At 36.7% G+C, this 21,230-nt stretch overlaps 1 long non-coding RNA gene across 1 annotated transcript in view; it reads left to right on the top strand.

The window, feature by feature from the left end:
- Positions 1-20,905, top strand: part of LOC309657944 — a 53,842-nt gene extending 32,937 nt beyond the window's left edge. Inside the window, exon 2 of the long non-coding RNA XR_014261982.1 lies at positions 2-20,905. This is a non-coding gene — a long non-coding RNA (uncharacterized lncRNA). The remainder of the gene's footprint in view (position 1) is intronic.
- The last annotated feature ends 325 nt before the right edge of the window (positions 20,906-21,230 follow it).

The raw sequence follows: 21,230 nt of genomic DNA, 5'->3' as shown, positions 1-21,230 counted from the left end.
GGTTTTTGCTGGGTTTTTTTAACCTTTTAATATATGCCATATATATATATATATATTTCCCTTTGCTACATTCTTGCTGTATTATACAAGGCATAATATTACCTGTGAACCTAATACTCAAATATTTTAGGTTAGGCTGCTTTTGGAGTCAAGACATAATTTAATGAAGAAGACCTGGTGAACACATTCAAGTTCCATGACACTTTTCTCTTCCTTCTGGTACACTTAAAAAATATAAAGATGTCAAATAATTCACTCAGTGAACTAAAGTTATCAAGTGAATGTAAGTATGTCACAGGCCTGAGAGCAGCATCAGTGGAGTTCTGTGCCAAGATATCCATCTACTACTCTAGGGAGTGCCGCTGCTTGCCCTGGATTCACTGTATGATCTTGAGCAAGTCACCTCACATTTTTGAACCTCAGTCAACCCATTTGGAGAATTAGGTAAAAGCTAAGCCTTAGTGAGAAACAGATGCTACATCTGAGATGAGTTTTCTTATGTAAACAAGTAATTCCAAAGTTTAATTCCAAAGAAAGTCGCTGTGTGGATGACCATGATACATCTGAGGTAGACAATTAGGCTAAGGCTTGTGGAATAAATATGTTTTTGGATAGAAATTACAGCACTGTAATATTACATCTGGGTTCTTAAAATTATTTTTATCTAATTTTTATTCCATCCTACTCTGTTTTTAGACATATACTGTTGTGATTTTTCATAAAAGTTATTTAATGCTTTTGGAGCTTTTCTTATATAGTAAATTATACTTCTAACAGGTCAATTAAGTTGTCAAGGTAGGGGGAAATATAACTCAAAATAGTCCAGTTATTACCTAGTGAAAGTCAATGAAAGTTAAGACCTCTTCTTTTGGGATAAAAGTTAACAATCAAGGGATTTAAAGACATGTGGTTTTAAAGACAACAGTTTGCATTTTGGTTTAGTTCCCAGTAGATTACTTGTCACTTTGGTAAATTCTTACATTCTAAAACACTTTGCTGAAAAAGAGATAGATAATTTAATAAATTGAAAAGAATTCCTCAAAGGAAAGAAAAACTCTCTTGAGAAATACTAGTCTAAATTTCTCTCCTCTACAACTGCTACTTCTGCTGATTGAAATAGCTATGAACATCAAAGTAAGATCTGTGGTTCCAAAAACTCTCCAAGCTTGCCATAACTCTAAACTTATATTTCCTGTGTTGACTTCACGTATTGCTGTCATCGGTGCACATTTCAAAGCTTCAGGTTAAATGTGCTGTGGTTTCCCGTTGCATAACTTTTTGTATTTTAAAGTGGGAATAAGTAACATGTGAATCAGCAAGCTCATGGACACTGTTGGAACTCCATCGGCTAGTTTATGACTCTCTGGTTTGTTTTTTGGCAGATGGTGTTCTTGCCTTTGACATTAGCTAAGGGAGCAGTAGCTTGGCCTTTAAGTGGAAAACAATCCAGGAATTTCAGAAGAGGGGAGCTAAGCAACAAGAGGCCTGGAGCTATTATCTTCTGAAGAGACATGAAAAGCACTCCTGCCCCTGTGATTTTCTCTGTTGCTCACAGAACTCTTTTGACTTCAGTGTGAGAAGAATATATCTGCGGTAGAATTTGACCCTGAGTTTCTTTAGTAACTATGTTAAGTCCAATTGAATGAGATGCAAAATAACTAGAGTATAATCACTCATGGAAGACCAAGAATGTGATGGGCATAAATCTAAAAAAATGGGGGGCAGATGGGGAAAACCTAAGTTTAGATTTAATATCTAGAGAAAATATCTAGCAGAAATATCCAATTCACTAAATATCTTGGGAAGAAGGCTAGATGACAGTAGCAAAAGGTCTATTATTTTGACATTAAAAAGTTTTGAATGAGCTCTCATCATGAATAATCTTATTACTGGTCTCCTTTGGAAAAGTTGAATTACAAATATTTTCCATTCTAAATTTCTTATATGAGTGGTGTGACATCTAGATGCAAAAAGTAATAATTCTTTATCCATCATGTTCTTCATATATGTAATATATGTATATTCTTCATATATAATATGTATATATTCATACATGTAATTCTTCACATATATGTTTATATATAATACCTGCAAATACACATGCATATCTTTCCAAGCATTTGCCAAAGAATATTATTTTGATGTATACAAAAGGAGAGTAGCTTTTGTTCCATAAAAGACAAATTTCTTTTTCTAGGAATTGGAACTCTGACTTCCTCACATTCTGGAGCTGGAAGTGAGATTGATGAACATAAAGTAGGACACACATGTGGGAGCTCTTATGAATTGGAGCTATATGGGAATAATTAGTTCTATTATTCATCTGGCACAAATTTCAGATTCTACCACTGTTTTGTGTCTTGTAGCATGTTTAAAGAATAAGGGTGTTATAAAAGTAAGAAAAGTTGGGGAGCATGAATTGATGTGCTAACCTTGGATCTGAAAGTTGATAAGAAGTGAATCAATGGTATTGAATATCCATTATTCAACCTCAGTGAATAAAATTGCTCTTCTGAAGCCACCTTCAGTGGGATTGATTTTTATAATTGATCAGGATGAAAGGTCCAAAGGGTCCAAAATGTTTGCAGAAGGTATGATTCATAAAGATTGATCATGCATAAAGTTTTACGAAAATAAACCTTCGGACAATGTCTTTTCAGCTGCCTCCTACTTTAAGATACTCTGAAAAGAACAAAACAACAATCTAAATTTCTACCAGAATCTTTGGCAGACTCTTAAGATAGTTTCATATAAGATTTTGAAACATTCTGCCTCAGTTACATATCCATTTTTGAGGAAAATTTTTCTGCCTACACACAGCTCTGAAGTCAATATTTGGTATGTATGTTATTTATGCTCTGATGTTCAGAGTGTATACAAAACTGAGTTATAAACTAGAATACATTTTAATTTGATAAAATGCCAGTCACAAAGGTTTTGTTGATTTTAAAATCATCAATGAGTTTAATCTGTTAAATGTGACTGAAAAATTCTTTTTCTTTTTGTTGTGGTGTACAATTCCCAAAAAGCTTTGTATTTTCAAGTTTTAATATTTTTAACATTGATTTTTCATATTTAGAGATTTTTCTCTGAAGAATTCAAAGATCTTTGATTAGCATCTAATTCAACAATTTGTAAGGCAGGGAATTTCAAGAGAAAACATATGGAATAATCTCTAGGTCAGATTATTCCAGACAGAGAAAGACAAATATCATATGATATTGCTTACATGTGGAATCTAAAAAAAGGGTACAAATGAACTTATCTACAAAACAGAAATAGAGTTACAGATGTAGAAGACAAACTTATAGTTACCAGGGGGTAAAGAGGGGTGGAGGGATAAATTGGGAGATTGGGATTGACATATACACACTACTATATATAAAATAGATAACTAATAAGGATCTACTGTATAGCACAGGGAACTCTATTCAGTACTCTGTAATGGCCTATATGAGAAAAGAATCTAAAAAAGAGTGGATATATGTATATGTATAACTGATTCACTTTGCTGTACACCTGAAACTAACTCAACATTGTAAATAAACTATACTCCAATAAAAATAAAAATAAAAGAAATACGGGAGGATAAGCCAAGTGAATTCTCCTTTAAGAAAAATGGAATCTTTTTTTTTTTTTAACATCTTTATTGGAGTATAATTGCTTTACAATGGTGTGTTAGTTTCCACTTTATAACAAAGTGAATCAGCTATAAATATACGTATATCCCCATATTTTTTCCCTCTTGCATCTCCCTATCCCACCCCTCTAGGTGGTCACAAAGCACCGAGCTGATCTCCCTGTGCTATGCGGCTGCTTCCCACTAGCTATCGATTTTACATTTGGTAGTGTATATATGTCCATGCCAGTCTCTCACTTTGTCCCAGCTTACCCTTCCCCCTCCCTGTGTCCTCAAGTCCATTCTCTAGTAAGTCTGCGTCTTTATTCCCGTCCTGCCCCTAGGTTCTTCAGAACCACTTGTTTTTTTTTTTTTAGTTTCCATATATATGCGTTAGCATACGATATTTGTTAGAAAAATGGAATCTTTTAAAATCAACGCCTTACTCTCACTTTTCTTCTTTCCCAATATTAATAGTGATCATCTCTGTGCTTTCTGGAATTAAAAAAAGTAGGAAAAGTGTTTTCTTTGATTAATAACTGTTCCACCTTGGGGCTTCCCTGGTGGTGCAGTGGTTGAGGGTCCACCTGCCAATGCAGGGGACACGGGTTCGATCCCTGGTCCAGGAGGATCCCATATGCTGCAGAGCAACTAAGCCCATGCGCCACAACTATTGAACCTGTGCTCTAGAGCCCGTGCACCACAACTACTGAGCCAGCAAGCTGCAACTACTGAAGCTCGTGCACCTAGAGCCTGTGTTCCGCAACAAGAGAAGCCACCGCAATGAAAAGTGGGCACACCCCCGGGCTCGTGGTAGCTAGAGGGAGCCCGCGTGCAGCAACGAAGACCCAACATAGCCAAAAATAAATAAATAAAATAAATAAATTAAAAAAAAGAAAAACTGTTCCACTTGGGCACTAAATTGAGATGGATTCTTTTACTTCCATTCAGTGACTCAATGAGTACTTCCTGTGTCTTTGAGGGAGGCTAGGAGCATGAGGTGATTGACAATTTAACTGGTTTGGATAATTTCATGATTCTTTCTATTTCCTTTCTACTTTTTTCACACAACTTTTCAAGAACATCAGTTACGGAAAAAGGATTAGGTTGTTCTATATCACTGTACCTACTCAGCAATCCTGAGGACGTCCAGCACTTTTCTTCTTTATCCTCTTTGTGAAGGACATCAGTTGTATTTGCTTGTACAGAATCTAGCCACCTCCTTTTGGTAACACCTCTGATTTTCATTTGAGGGATCACCTTTCTCCCATCCTTAGTCCATGTGGTTTAGGTGGATTAGTTTCTCCACTTGGATCCAAAGGTGGCTACATGACCCAGATTTGCTCATAAGAACATTCTATTCCTCTGACCACAATGATATCCAAATCAGGCTACCCATACTCAGTCCTGGGACTCCCGTGGGAAGCACTGATTTTTTAAAAAAAAGTTCTTTCAACCAGATTTGCTGAGCTGTAGGAAGATGCTCTTGCAAAAGGAAAAATTACCAGACAATGAGGGCAACCCAGAGGAAAGTAGAGCTACATGTAGAGGGACATTTACTGATAATATCATTTCAATACCCGTATCCAACTCTGCCTGAAGATAACTATGCTGGACGTTTTAGTTGTAAACAGTTCCCTTCAATCATTTTATTTATCTTAATTCACTTTGAATTGAGTTTCTGTCATTAGGAGCAAAATAATTCTTCTCCGCATTACATTCCAAAAGCACTAGTGTTTAGTATCATATAAACAAAATACCAATATAATGCTCATCTGTGATGTAGTTCAAAACTTTCTAAAATCTGTAATGTGTGGGTGCTGGAGAATGTCATCTTCATAATCAATCTCTCCATTTTGTTTTGAATTTAAAATACAGATTATTACAGAATCATAGAATTTTCAAGCTTGGGAAAACTTCAGAGACTGTTTCATCTAACCCTTTCATATTATGTGGCAGCCTGCTGCTACTTAGAAAGTATTGGAGTGTAATGAGAAGCTATACAGCGGAATATGAAGAGTATATATCCAATGCACACCCACTTTGTTACTTGTTAGCAGGGTAGTCTTGAACAAGTTACTTAAACTCTTGTAAGTTTCTTTAACTATTGTTCTGAAGATGTCTGGCTCATAATTGATATTAAATGTGATATCATTGGTTTTGCTTTTTTAGAAATGTTAAATTTTAACATTTAATGTTACTATTTAATGCTTACTATTACCACTATATTTTAACAGTGCTACTAATATTATTATTATTAATGTCAATGGTTTTTGCTGACAATGTTACTATTATTGCCCAGGAGCATAGCTAACTACCAATACCCTTGCTTTGAACACAAGGCATAAAACATGTCAACTTGGGCTTTCTTTATATTCTGCTACTTTAACTAGAAGAGGAGGAACATACACAAATCTGAATCTATTTATTTATTTGTTTATTTATTAAATGGCAAGATAAACTAAACCTAAAATAATGGCTATCTATAGGCATGGGAGAAAAGTGTGGAGGGACAGAAATATAAGCTATACTTTTCTGAATACATCTTTTTAAAAATTTTTCATTTTATATTGGAGTATAGTTGATTTACAATGTTGTGTTAGTTTCAAGTGTACAGCAAAGTGACTTAGTTATACATATATCCATTCTTTTTCAGATTCTTTTCCCATATATGTTATTACAGAATATTGAGTAGAGTTCCCTGTGCTATACAGTAGGTCCTTGTTGATTATCTATTTTATATATAGTAGTGTGTGTGTGTTAATCCCAAACTCCTAATTTATCCTCCTGCAACCTTTCCCTTTTGGTAACCATAAGTTTGTTTTCGAAGTCTGTGAGTCTGTTTCTGTTCTGTAAATAAGTTCATTTCTATCATCTTTTTAGATTCCACATATAAGTGATATCATATGATATTTGTGTTTCTCTGTCTGACTTACTTCACTTAGTACGATAATCTCTAGGTCCATCCGTGTTGCTGCATATGGCATTATTTCATTTTTTTTTATGGTTGAGTAATATTCTGTTGTATATATATGCCACATCTTCTTTATCCATTTATCTGTTGATGGACATTTAGGTTGCTTCCATGTCTTGGCTATTCTAAATAGTGCTGCTATGAACATTGGGGTGCATGTATCTTTTTGAATTATGTTTTTCTCTTGAATACATCATGTTTCGTAGATTTCTTGGAACTACGTAAATGTTACATTATTATTAAACAAAATTAAATGAAAATTAATTCTTGAAAATTGAAGGCATAGTAAAATTAATGAACTTTACTCTGTATCAAGTTGGGCATAACCGCATAGAGTAGAACATCTTCATGGGTCTTAAAAACATATAATTTGATTGCACATATCTAGTATAATGTGAACAAAAAGAATTGCAAAATTCTTTTTTCAGTAATCGCATTGTGTTATTTGTAGAAATTATGCCTCACCACAAAATGTTTAGTAACAAACAAATACAAGACAAAATAATATTTATTTAGCTCACAAGTCTGCAGAGTTGAGCTTATATGTTCTGGCCTTATGAGTATGTAATCACTTTTCGGTTGGATAGATGGTTCTGCTGTCCTTGGTGAGCTCAAGGTGAGGGTTAGCTGGCTGTTGACTAATCTAGAATGGCTTGGCAGAGGCAGATAACAGAGTCAATGTGGCTCCATTGGCCCCTGGTAGCTCCTGCAGGCTAGCCCAGGCATGTTCTTGAGGCATCACAGAAGTGCACGAAGGAAAGCAGACACATACAAGAATTTTTTCTAGCCTCTTTTTGTTTCATGGTTGCTGAAATTCTGTTGGTCACTGAAAATCATTAGGTGGGTCCAGAGTAAGAATGAAAAAAGTTTAAACAGCAAAGTGTGTAGATATAAGAGGTTGGTGAATAATTGGGGCTATCAGTGGCAGCCATCTACTCTAGTAGTATTGTTCTGAGATTGTTGTGTATGTGATCTAGAATAAAATAAAGGAGTTATTATGTGGATGTTTATGGAATCTAGGGGTTTTAGCATGTGAGAAAGAAGAAATAACTATAATAACAAAGAGATTAATTAAAACTCTACTATCTTGAGTTTGAATTAAAAGTATCACTATAAAGTTGTATTTTAGCTTGAAAACAAATATGAAACCTAGCTTCACCAACTGAAAAAAATCTAGAAAGAATGACCAACTCTGTAGCAATAAGCACCACTATCATCCATACTCTGGTCTCTAAATAACATTTCCCAGTAAAATAAAACAGGATTCCTTGGATAGACGGCTGATTTCCAGGAAATGTATAAGTTAAGCCTAGAGCATCTTGTTATGTCAAACAGCAAGAAAGTTATCAAAGACTACTAAGCTCACATCAAAAGGAGACCGTTTGAAGATGTGTCCTGGTCAAAGCTGGAAATTTTTGAGCATGAATAATAATGATTCCAAACATCGAATATGCTTAAATCCATAAGGTCACATTAATACCAAAATATATTTCAGTCTTCAATTTAATATCATGCCAGGAAACCAATTCATTATTTTAAAAACTGGTAAATAAAATGAGGGAACTAACTAGTTAATGAGGAAAAGTTTCTAGAATATTTTGAAGCAATAAATGAAGAAAGGAATATCAAATTACAGTATCAACATTTTGTAACCTCTAATGAAATGAGGTCTAGGGAATGAACATCGGTGGCTGCTAGCGCAAAGAGTGACAAACAGAAATTATGTGCCACCTGATAGAAGTACAAAACAGCACGCATTAAGTGTTCTTGACCACCCCCCCAAATCAAACCTAAATATGATCAAGACTGTAGACTTCGGACTTCCCTGGTGGCCCAGTGGTTAAGATTCCGTGCTCCCAATGAAGGGGGCTGGGGTTCGATCCCTGGTGGGGGAACTAGATTCCACATGCCGCAGCTAAAGATCCTGCACGCCGCAGTGAAGATCCCGCGTGCTGCAACTAAGAGCCGGTGCAGCCAAATACATAAATAAATATTAAAAAAAAAAAAAAAAAGACTCTAGACTTAACTGCCAATTTATAGGAAACAAAAGGACAGAGAAGAATATGAGAAAACACCACAGGAGTGCAATCAGTAAAATCTACCCTGGAGATACTACAGGACCAAGAAGCTGTTTTCTTCAACAAATACATTAGAAGGAAAACAGAAGCAAGAGAAAGAAAGAACATCTAAGTTAAAGAGATTTAAGAGACATATCCACCAGTTAAGCTCTATGGACCTTATTGAGAAGCAGATTTGAATAACCTATAAAAAGTTATGAGAAAATCATAAATTTGAACACCTATGAGATATTTGCTGATTTGAAGGGATTATTGTTAATTTTTTAAAGTGGGGTAATTGTATCATGGTTATTTTTTTTTAAGACCTTATGTTTTAGAGATACATACTGTATAGAATGATATGTCAAAGAATTTCCTTCAAAATAATCCAGCGTTGGGGGAATGATACAGGATGTGGTTTGAACATGATTGGCTGTGAGTTGACAATTGTTGAATTTGGGCAATGGATACATAGGGGTTCATTATACTATTTTTTGATTCTTGTTATACATTTAAATTTTTCCTTATGAAAAGATTTTTAAAAACCTATTCCATTATAATATCTTCCAAAGGTGTAGGAATCTGCAGTAGTTAAAAATGTTCTGCTCATGATTGAGAGTTTGAGCTGTGCATCAGACTGCCTAGGCTTGAATTCTGTTTCCTTCACTTACCTGAGAGACCTTGCACAAGTTCTCTAAACTTTCAGTGCCTCAATTTACTTATCTGTAAAATGAGAGTGTTAGTGTGTACCTAATAGGGTTGTTATAGGAATTATGAATTAAAATATGTAAAATGATTAGCATAGTGTGAGGCACATATTAACCACTCAGCACTTTTTATTTTTAATTGATACATTATCATAAATATGTGCATGTGAATACACTGATAAAGGGCTGAAGGATTTACTCCAAACTTGGAACACCGGTTACCTCTGAAGGAAGGAGTAGGAGTAGAGAGAGAAGAAAGAGCAGACTTATTCTTTTAATTCTATGTACTTAGTCACAATAATGAAAATTTTGTAGAACTACATGCAGTAATTTTAAGACTGCTAAGTATCCTCATTACAAAAAAATTTCCTAAATAATTACAGTTAAACATTTTAGTTGGGCACCTTGCCTGGTACCCAGACACTTTTCAAAACTCAGCAGTGAATAACACATTGTGCTCACCTTCAAGGAGCCTAAAATTTAATAGAAGAATAAGATAAGTACAAAACATAACTTAAGTGCAGGCTAGAATGTGAAGTATATCCTAAAACAATTTACAAACACAGCAACATCAGGATTTAGAATGTGGTGGGGGACCAAACTCTACTTTAAATAAAAACCAATGCAGTTTATGCAAAAAGCTTAGTGTGCTAAAACAGTATTAAGGCAGAGAAACAACTGGGGTGTAAGAGAGCATGAGAAATAATAGGAATTCATTTCATGAGTGATAGGGTGGGTTGCCATCACCTTATTTTCAATACACAAATCACCACTATCTTAGTATGAATTCATCTGAGTAAAAATTAATGTTGGCTTGTCTTGGATCTCACTAAGGGAAACTACTACTAAATAGGTCCTATGGAGAGGGTGCCCTGGCATGAGCCCCAATACCAATACAGTGGGAGATTTCACTACATTTATACTACTCACCACAACTTACTGATAGGGAGTGAAGTTTTCTGAACCAACTGTAGCTGTTGGTATTATCACATTTAAATTAAAAGCAACAAGGGTCTATTTCCACCAGTACAAATTCCAGCTTGTAGAACTGGGCAAATGTATAAATTCTTGCCTGCTGTATGCCCAGTAGGGAAATGACATAACCCCTGGTTGCTGGTCCTGCCCAGTGCCTCTGGGGAGGCTCATTAATCCTTTGGAGACTGATTCAGCATCTTAAAACGTAGTCATGATAATAGTTCCTACCTCATTAGGATTGATGTGCAGGTTACAGAATAAAATCTGTGTGAAGAGTTAAACCTAGTGGAAAGCATACATAAAGTGTTTAATAATTGTCAGCAATAGTGTTTAATGCCTGACTCTGCTCACTGGAATAGGAGTCCCTTGAGGACAGGGATAGTTTCACATATACTGCCATGTCCACTGTACCCAGCTCCATGAGGATATGAATTGAGTACTTATTTCCATATACTGTTCTAAAGAGTACCATTGCCCCAAGAACTCATACACTCACTTATGGAGGAATCTACATGCAGAAACTCCATTTACTCCAGGAAGAACTGGGCCCTGGGAATTATGTTGTTTCCTCTTCCTGCATAAAAACATTGTAGGATTCAGCTGAAAAAACACGTTCCTCTGTTCACTGGAGACTTGGCTAAAAGGGTTTCTGCTGCATTTATCTGGGAGATTGAAAGTAAGGGAAAGCTAACATACATCAAGGAACTATTTTCCCTGAAGGGTAATAAGGTAAAGTAAAAGAATCATGCTAAATATATGCTTGTCTTTCTCATAAAAAGCTTTGTCTTTGAGGAATATTCTGAAAGGAACGGACCACTGTGAGCAGGTCAGCCTGGGGTTTATCCATTTCCTAAGCAACTATCTCATTTTAGATAAAAGGCAGGGGTTTTCCTTAGAAACATAAAGTGTCAGGCATTAACAGGGTTTTTATTATTTATTTTCTGAGCTTCATTATGGTTGATGATGTCTCATTTTTTCCATTATAAACCCCTTCTTCTTGAGGGGCTGTAACTCCTCCAATAAAAGGAATGGCTTCAGGCAAACACTGGAAGCATTTGCTCTCAGCTTAGGAGGACCTTTGTTTTTCCAGGTCTTGAAAATAAAAATCCATTAAATTTTTTTTAAATTATAGGAGTGTTAAAGTGAAAAAAAGAACCCAGGAATTACTGCTTTCATATGTCTCTTTACTACCTGAGCTCAGAATTTTTGTTTTTTAAACAGCAATTTTGCAGCCTCCTCTGATTATATTAACAGCCCCTCCTTAATTATCTGAGATAATTCAGTAATGCCCATCTGTTTCCTGTCCACTGGCTTCTTCAGAGATGCTTGCTGGAGACAGTTTGGTGAGTAATTTGTACTGAGTCATTTCTCTTTCCATGATAGATGATCCAGTGTTTCCCAGAAGAAAGCACTCCATTCAGTATGTGGTCAGCTCCCTTCAGCGAAACATCACAGTGAGCTGCCAACCTGAGGGCAGTGAGCTGATAGCGGGCTATGTCACCCTGAAGATGGCCACACACCAAAACACCTTTAACATGTCTCTCCCTATGTTGCTACCAGAAAAGTGCTGATCTGGAGATTGTCATGGACTGCTGGATTGTGGGCCAAAGATAAGTGCAGGGTAAAGATGAGGTCCTAGGGACACATTTCGGAGAGTCACTAGAAGCCCAAGGTCTACTCATGGCACGAGTGAGAGACCCTGGGTATGCCCCAGTATGGTGGTCCTGGGTCCTAGGATGTGGCTGGGGGTGACCTCTGTAGCTGAGTTATGCCTAAGGGACCCCAGCATCTTTAATACTTTTTCTTCCCCCTTTGCTCTCCAGTCCAGTACTATCTCATAATGAATATTTTTAAAATAAGATTTCAGGTAGTTCATTGCCTCTGGAATATACACACAGACAGTAATACATTAAATTCCTCTAGCTACTTCTGTCCAAAACATAGCTGAAAAGAGAGGATATCTCCTTTAGAATGTGCTGCAGTTTTCTGGAAAGATTACTTTTAGGAATAGATTAGAGGCAGAATATAAAGCAGTGACAATAAATACAGTGTTGTGAAAATTGTTTTTTCATATAGAAAAACAAATTAGATTCCTAAGTCACACCATACAAAGGAAGCTATAGGTAGATTAAAGATCTATTTTTTTTTTAAATTAAAAGTTTTAGAACCAAATACAGGAGAGGATTTCTTATAGAAGATACAAAACTCCCAAACCATAATGTAAAAATAGTCAAATTTGACTATACCCAAAAGAACAAATTCTAAATAACCATAGACCTAATAAACCAAGTTATTTTAAATACATATAGCCAGCAAGATAGTATTACTTATGATATATAACTACGTCCTACAAATCAACATAAAAAAACAACTGAAAAATATGAAAAGGATATAATAGGCAATCCATAGAACAATCAATAAACTTAGAAACTAATGTACTACTTGACAAATAATCAGAGAATGTATATAAAAATAAAAGAGAGATACCATTCTACAACTATTAGATTGTCAAAAATTAAAATTCTTATATTACCAAATGTCACTTAGGATGTGGAGAAATGAAAACTTTCATATGCTACTAATTGGCCAAAAACCACTTGGAGAGATTTTAACATATTTAGTAAGCTGAAAATGTACATATCCTTTAAAATGAACAAATTTCCCTTCTGAACATATGCTCTTGAGAAACTCTTGCACCTGTGTATAAGGAAATGTGCACGTGACTGTTTATTGAACAATGCTTGTAGTGGTGAACAACTGGAATCAACCTAAATGTTCATTATATTTAAAAAATTTATTCAGGTTGATATTTAGTTTATTTCTTGTAACTATTGTAGAGTATGCCACAGTATGCCTATACCTCAATTAATTAATTCTTTTCCCAGTTAATTTATCCAGTGGAGAAGGAGGAAGGAGAATAGAATCAAGATCCTAGGAACGACTATTGTTTCACCATTGTTTGTTAAAAATAAAATATTTGAGAAAAGTATGCAATAATATTAAGATCTGATAGAACTGGATAATGGGGAGGTGGGAGGAGAGACTTCGTAATGGCTTTCCATTCCTAAAATCGTAGTCATCCAGTATTATTCAAAATGTACCTTCTTCTCAGAAGTCTGTCTAACCCATTTAACTATGACTCTGGCTAGACTTTGTATCCCTTAAAACTTTCCATTTATATATCAATTTGCAAGTACTGTATCAATTGGGACTTGGTGATTTGTTGATTTCTAAGTCTTTTATTCAAAGAATAACAGAGCAAGAAAGACCTACTCTTTACTGTTGTTATAATAATGAGGAGACTGAGACCTAGAATATATTTATGCATGTGTGCTTGGTCACCAAACTAGATAACATTTTTCAAAATAGGGAAATTGCTATTTTTAAATATATTGTAGGTTTATCATGCTTTTCACAAAGTGCTGTGCGCGTCAAGCAGCAAAATGGTTGACTAGACAACTAGAGGACCAATTCCGAGAGACAAAGTCTTGGGTGGTGGGAGTGCAGAGTGCAGAAGGCTAGAATAGGAAAAGTCCTAGTCAGGAGCGATGCCATAGGATTGGGAAAGGGGGATAGACATATGAAGAAAGAAGAGTCATGAAATGGAACTGTGAACTGAGGCTTAAGGTATTTTAGGAGAATCAGATGGGGGAACATGTAAAGGAGACTTTCTCAAACATTAGTCAGGTCTGCATTTTCTGCCATTCATTCAACCCTGGATTAACCATTCAGCAAAGTAAGGAGGTGTAGCAAGGAAAGGGTAGTACACAAGTTTCTCTCCACCCCAGCTACCTTTTCTTTAACTATTTCACTGCCTTCCTTGACTTTAGTCCAATTTTGGGGGGTTATTGCCATGTTTTGCTTTAATCTGTATTATTAAACATTTTCTTTGTCATGATGAGTGACTTAAGTTTAAAAGTTTGGTTTGAAGCTGTTGTCAGATATCACATTTTTTTCCATCTCATAGCTTGAGACTTTCACTTATATCCAGTATAAACATAGCTGGTGAGTCTGGCTAGCATTCAACTCACCAGCTGATTTGTGTAAATGATCTTTAAGCTCTTTATTTTGAGCAATGGAAGGACTGAGGGGGCACCATTGTTGGACTAGGCTGAGGGCATCAGTTGGTCTTAATCCAGCCTTTCATTCATTAATTCATCTCATTTGTCTTGAAAACTACCGTGTACCAGGCAACTGTTCTGGCATCGGAAATGCATGTTGAAAAAGACTCAGTCCTGCTGCCTTCCAAGTTTATAATAGCCTATGGGCCAGGCTGATAAGTAAAGAGTGCTTAGTCAGTACTCTCAGTCATGAATCAGACTGTGCGGTAGTGACACTGATCCAAATGTCTTCTTTCTACCAGACAGAGCTGATGTTACAGCAAACCAGAAAGTGAAACTTTTTTTAAAAAATTTATTTAATTAATTTATTTTTGGCTGCACTGGGTCTTCGTTGCTGTGTGCAGGCTTTCTCTAGTTGCGGCGAGCGGGGACTACTCTTGGTTGCAGTGCACGGGCTTCTCATTATGGTGGTTTCTCTTGTTGCAGAGTACAGGCTCTAGGTGTGTGGGCTTCAGTAGTTGTGGTATGCGGGCTCAGCAGTTGTGGCTCGCAGGCTTTAGAGCGCAGGCTCAGTAGTTGTGGCACACGGGCTTAGCTGCTCTGTGGCATGTGGGATCTTCCCAGACCAGGGCTCGAACCCGTGTCCCCTGCACTGGCAGGCGGATTCTCAGCCACTGTGCCACCAGGGAAACCCCCAGAAAGTGAAACTTAATTTTTTTTTTTTTTTGAGGAAAAACAAAGCCTACAATACACACTAAGCCACAATTATTTACAAACATATACAATTTAACTTTTCTATTTGGAGCAGCAATTCTCAAACCATAATTGTCTAATTCTATCCTCTGTCATGTATGCATCCTCCTTGCAACCAAAGGTAATTATGTCTAAGTACATGAACCTAAAATTTGTATTAGGAGTGCCTAAAAGCACTCTGGAAGTGCTGAAACCACAGTACAAGAAAGAATGAGCACAATGCCAGTGTGGGTTTTTGGGCATAAACACTAAGATCAGAATAGTAATGTGAATCAGTAGCTGTAGCCAAGATCTGTTATAATTTGCTACAGTTGATGGAAGTCCGTTAATCCTTATTCAATCTTACTGTTTAAAAGAATAGTTCAGAATTTCCTTCAAAGCTAGATTTAGGTTATGGGGGAGAAGACAAGGTATATTTTGGGGGTTCCTGGGAAATCAACACCATTTTTATATTTAAATATAAACCCTTCATCCAAATACACAAAGGCTAGGGATGTAATAAAAGGTCAGTCTCACATTTTAAATCGTCCCCAAATATTTTTCATTTACTGTAAGAAGTCAAGGTAAGTATGATCCTTACAGAGTGAGGAGCGGAGCTCAGAGATGTTCCATGGCTTGGCCAAGATTACACAGCTGTTTAGTGATAGAGTAAGGAATGAGCCTTAAGATGTTTTTCAGATGTGCCTAAAGAAGACCATGTCAGTTGCCTCCTTAGGTAGGTTTATTCCTAGGTATCTTATTTTATTTTATTTTTTGCAGTGGTAAATGAGATTGTTTCCTTAATTTCTCTTTCTGATCTTTTGTTGTTAGCGTATAGGAATGCAAGAGATTTCTGTGTATTAATTTTGTATCCTGCGACTTTACTAAATTCATTTATTAGCTCTAGCAGTTTTCTGGTGGCATCTTTAGGATTTTCTATGTATAGTATCATGTCATCTGCAAACAGTGACAGTTTTACTTCTTTTTTGCCAGTTTGGATTCCTTTTATTTCTTTTTTATGATTGCCATGGCTAGGACTTCCAAAACTATGTTGAATAATAGTGGCAAGACTAGGCACTCTTGTCTTCTTGATTTTAGAGGAAATGCTTTTGGTTTTTCACCATTGAGAATAATGTTTGCTGTGGGTTTGTCATATATAGCCTTTATTATGTTGAGGTAGGTTCCCTCTATGCCCACTTTCTAGAGAGTTTTTATCATAAATGGGTATTGAATTTGGTCAGAAGATTTTTCTGCATTTATTGAGATGATCATATGGTTTTTATTTTTCAATTTGTTAATATGGTGTATCAAATTGATTGATTTGCATATATTGATGAATCTTTGCCTCCCTGGGATAAATCCCACTTGATCGTGGTGTTTGGTCCTTTTAAGGAAGCAAAAGACCTATACGAAGAAAACTATAAGATACTGATGAAAGAAATCAAAGCTGACACAAACATATGGAGAGATATACCATGTTCTTGGATTGGAAGAATCAATATTGTGAAAATGACTGTACTACCCAAAGCAATCTACAGATTCAATGCCAATCAAATTACCAATGCCATTTTCACAGGACTAGAACAAAAACGTTTACAATTTGTATGGAAACACAAAAGACCTCAAATAGCAAAAGCAGTCTTGAGAAAAAAAAAAAATGGAGCTGGAGGAATCAGGCTCCCTGACTTGAGACTATACTACAGGGTTACAGTAATCAAGACACTATGGTACAGGCACAAAAACAGAAATATAGATCAATGGGACAGGATGGAAAGCCCAGAGGTAAACCCACGCACGTATGGTCACCTAATCTGTGACAAAAGAGGCCAGAATATACAATGGAGCAAAGACAGCCTCTTCAAGTGGTGCTGGGAAAACTGGACAGCTACATATAAAAGAATGAAATTAAAACACTCCCTAACACCATACACAAAAATAAACTCAAAATGGATTAAAGACATAAATGTAAGGCCAGACACCATAAAACTCTTAGAGGAAAACATAGGCAGAACACTCTTTGACATAAATCGCACCAAGATCTTTTTTAACCCACATCCTAGAGTAATGAGAATAAAAACAAAAATAAACCAGTGGGACCTAATGAAACTTAAAAGCTTCTGCACAGCAAAGGAAACCATAAACAAGATGAAAAGACAACCCTCAGAATGGGAGAAAATATTTGCAAATGAAGCAACTGACAAAGGATTAATCTCCAAGATACACAAACAGCACATGCAGCTCAAAATCAAAAAAGCAAACAACCCAATCCAAAAATGGGCAGAAGACCTAAATAGACATTTCTCCAAAGAAGATATACAGATTGTCAACAAACACATGAAAGGATGCTCAGCATCACTAATCATTAGAGAAATGCAAATCAAAACTGCAATGAGGTATCACCTCACACTGGTCAGAATGGCCATCATCAAAAAATCTACAAACAATAAATGCTGGAGAGGATGTGGAGAAAAGGGAACACTCTTGCACTGTTGGTGGGAATGTAAATTGATACAGCCACTATAGAGAACAATATGGTGGTTCTTTAAAAAACTAAGAACTACCATATGACCCAGCAATCCCACTATGGGCATATACCCAGAGAAAACCATAATTCAAAAAGAGTCATGTACCACAATGATCATTGTGGCACTATTTACAGTAGCCAGGACATGGAAACAACCTAAATGCCCATCGACAGATGAATGGATAAAGAAGATGTGGTACATATATACAATGGAATATTACTCAGCCATAAAAAGGAACAAAATTGGGTCATTTGTAGAGACTTGGATGGACCTAGAGACTACCATACAGAGTGAAGTAAGTCAGAAAGAGAAAAACAAATATCATATATTAAAGCATACATGTAGAGTCTGAAAAAATTGGTATAGAGGATCTTATTTGCAAAGCAGAAATAGAGATACAGATGTAGAGAACAAACATATGGTTACCAAGGGGTAAGGGGGTGTGGGATGAATTGGGAGATTGGAATTGACATTTATACACTATTGATGCTATGTTTGAAATAGATAGCTAATGAGAACCTACTGTATAGCACAGGGAACTATACTCAATGCTCTGTGTGACCTAATGGGAAGAAATCCGGAAAAGAGGGGATATATGTATACGTATAGCTGATTCAGTTTGCTGTACAGTAGAAACTGCTGATTCAGTTTGCTGTACAGTAGAAACTAACATAACATTGTAAAGCAACTATACTCCAATAAAATTAAAAAAAAAAAAAGGACCATGTCAGGAAACCTAAGGCCAAGAAGCATATCATCTCTGGGCTATTCATACCTTAGTATCAGCCAGAGACCAGTCATGAAAGTACGACCAACAGCAAGAAATTTGATGTAGAAAATGTAATACAGAAAATTATCTACAGGTAAGAAGAGCAACTCAGGAAATTTGAGACAACTCCAAGGTAGGCAGCTTCAGGAATCCACCATTACTCACAGGGGTGGAGGGGATTTAGGAGGAGAGCTGAGGCCATGTGATAGGAATGAGAACTTTGCAGGAGGGGCCCTTTCATGGGGCCCTGAAAACAGGACTACTGAAAATGCTCCTGGGAGACAGAGTTGGGGAAATACCTTGGATTCTCCCTCCAGTAGCCTATAAGATGAGCTCAGTGGGAAGCCAATTTGCAAGAAGGTCTAGGAAACATAATGGGTGTCTATCCCCCTTGGAAAACAGAGCAGTGCATGAAGAGGATGAGGAATGGGTCTGAGGAAAATGATCAGCATGCCTTTTTCAATGGGATATCTATGTTTTTAAAATGTGTGTTTTGCATCTTAGGGATGTTTTATTTGAAGAAGGGATTCTATATTCAAGAAAGTAAGAGTTTAAAATTCACTACATTTGACCAACTCACTTTTAAGAGAACACTCTACATCTTTAGCATTTCTACATACAAAGTACTTTTGGTTGTGTTCCCTCTTAGAACACTGAAAATTGTTTCTATTTTAACATGAAGAAACTGAAGCTTAGCTTAGAGTAATTAAGAGACTTCACCCATAAGTCATGGCCAAAAGGCTCAACAGCTATGACCAGAAATATGAGTCTTGGACTTCAAATTTGGGTGTCATCATTCCCAAATTCTGTGCTAAGGCATTGCGGGGTGCTATAGAAGATGTATAGGGACATAACTAAATATTTTAAAATTTCAAGGGAAATACAGTAAACTATTTTGGACCCTACATGAGTTAACAGTCTGAACATTAGATTGTTATGTTCCATTGGTTCATGTCATATTTTTGTGAAGCTAGGTTTTCTGCGATAAAAAGCAAGGACCATGTGAAAATCATTTCAGAACACAAAATGAAGGTTGCAGTGTCCCACTGACTCTAAGGTTTGAGAAATTGTGCTGTGCTCAGCAGTCACTGAATTGTTGGGATGTAAGTACTGAAAAATTGTTTGGACCTAACTGTTTAATAAATAGAACTATTAATGTTTCTTTTGGTTAGGCTGTGCTGTGAAAAACTTACAGACCTTAAGAACAGTGTAAACTGAGAACTGATTTCTGCTCTAGGGACATTATCTCATAAGGACCCAAAAGCAATAACATGAAGATATTGAGATTGTGGTTGGGGAGTTTTGGGGTGAGAAGAACCTTGGACTTTTATTCTAGAATCCTACACCCTGTGGCCACCACCTTTGTTTGCTTTAATCTGAGGAGTAAACATGGGCTACAGCTGAGTTTAGCGATTTGAAAGCCAAGGTCATCCTTACAAAGAAAACTGCATCTTTAGACTGCTCTTAACCTGCCCCTCAGAGTGTAAAACCTGGAAGATAACTCGCTGGATTATCAAAGTTCCAAAGACCACATGCAAGACCAGCATGGCACATCATCCCTCACGCCTTCTATCAGTTCCTGCTCTTATCTCAACCTGTCTTTGCCATGTGCTCACTTGGGAAGCTTAATTGTGGCAGTAAGGTTGCCAACTCTTTGTCATTCAGATGTTAGTTTTTTTTCTTCTTCCAGAATGTAATTCTTGAAACAATTTTTATTTCTTGAACACTTCCTCCTTATCTCTGTAAAGACCTCTAAAATGTGCCTTATAATGAAGATTACACCTGACGATAAATTCTCCAAGAAGCACAGACATCTTAAAAGATCAAAGAAAATGGGGATTGAAATTTGTAAGTGATGTTATTTTAAACAAAAATGAGTGAAACTGACATCTTGTGACATTATAGAGTGCTATGATATTTTGTACTTTGGGAACTAGAGAAACAAAAGATGGGAGGGAGAAATCAGAAAGAAATAAAGTTCAATATTCTATAAACGTATTAAACAGTTCTCTTGCTTATTAGGATGGAACTAGAGTGAGTAAAAAGCAACAAAAAGACTCACTTTAAATTTTAAAAATGTACATTACAAGTGCTGTGACTTCTTAGTGTGCAAAAGTTCTAAGCCATGGTTATGAATCAAAATCACACGAGGAACTTTACAAAAAATGCCGATGTCAGGGCTCTGTGTCAGACCTGCTAAATCCTCTGGCCTAGGGCTCTTGAATCTCTGACTGACTGATTGATTTAGTGATTGACAGCAGTTTATTAGTCACCTGTACTCACAGCCCGGAGGAAGACACCACATGCCAGGCATTGCCAGTCAGGAGTTGCACTCGGGAACAGTGAACAAGCAGGAGCTGTGGGAGGGAGGCTGTATCGGATCCAAAGGGTGGAATGCTTATTTCCCACAGGAGGATATTACTGGCTTGTTTGAATAATTCTGTGGGCTGGCAGGGAACTAAAGCCTGAGTGAATCCCTGTTTTTTTTTTTTTTTTTTTTTTTTAAATTATTTATTTATTTATTTATGGCTGTGTTGGGTCTTCGTTTCTGTGTGAGGGCTTTCTCTAGTTGCGGCAAGTGGGGGCCACTCTTCATCGCGGTGCGCAGGCCTCTCACTATCGTGGCCTCTCCCGTTGCGGAGCACAGGCTCCAGACGCGCAAGCTCAGCAATTGTGGCTCACGGGCCTAGTCGCTCCGCGGCATGTGGGATCCTCCCAGACCAGGGCTCGAACCCGTGTCCCCTGCACTGGCAGGCAGACTCTCAACCACTGTGCCACCAGGGAAGCCCTGAATCCCTGTTTTTAAAAAAA

The sequence above is a fragment of the Balaenoptera physalus genome (genome assembly GCF_965194825.1).
Source record: "Balaenoptera physalus genome assembly, chromosome: 3".
NCBI lineage: Eukaryota > Metazoa > Chordata > Mammalia > Artiodactyla > Balaenopteridae > Balaenoptera > Balaenoptera physalus.
The sequence above is the reverse complement of the archived record's forward strand: the minus strand, read 5'-3'. Positions and strand labels throughout refer to the sequence as shown.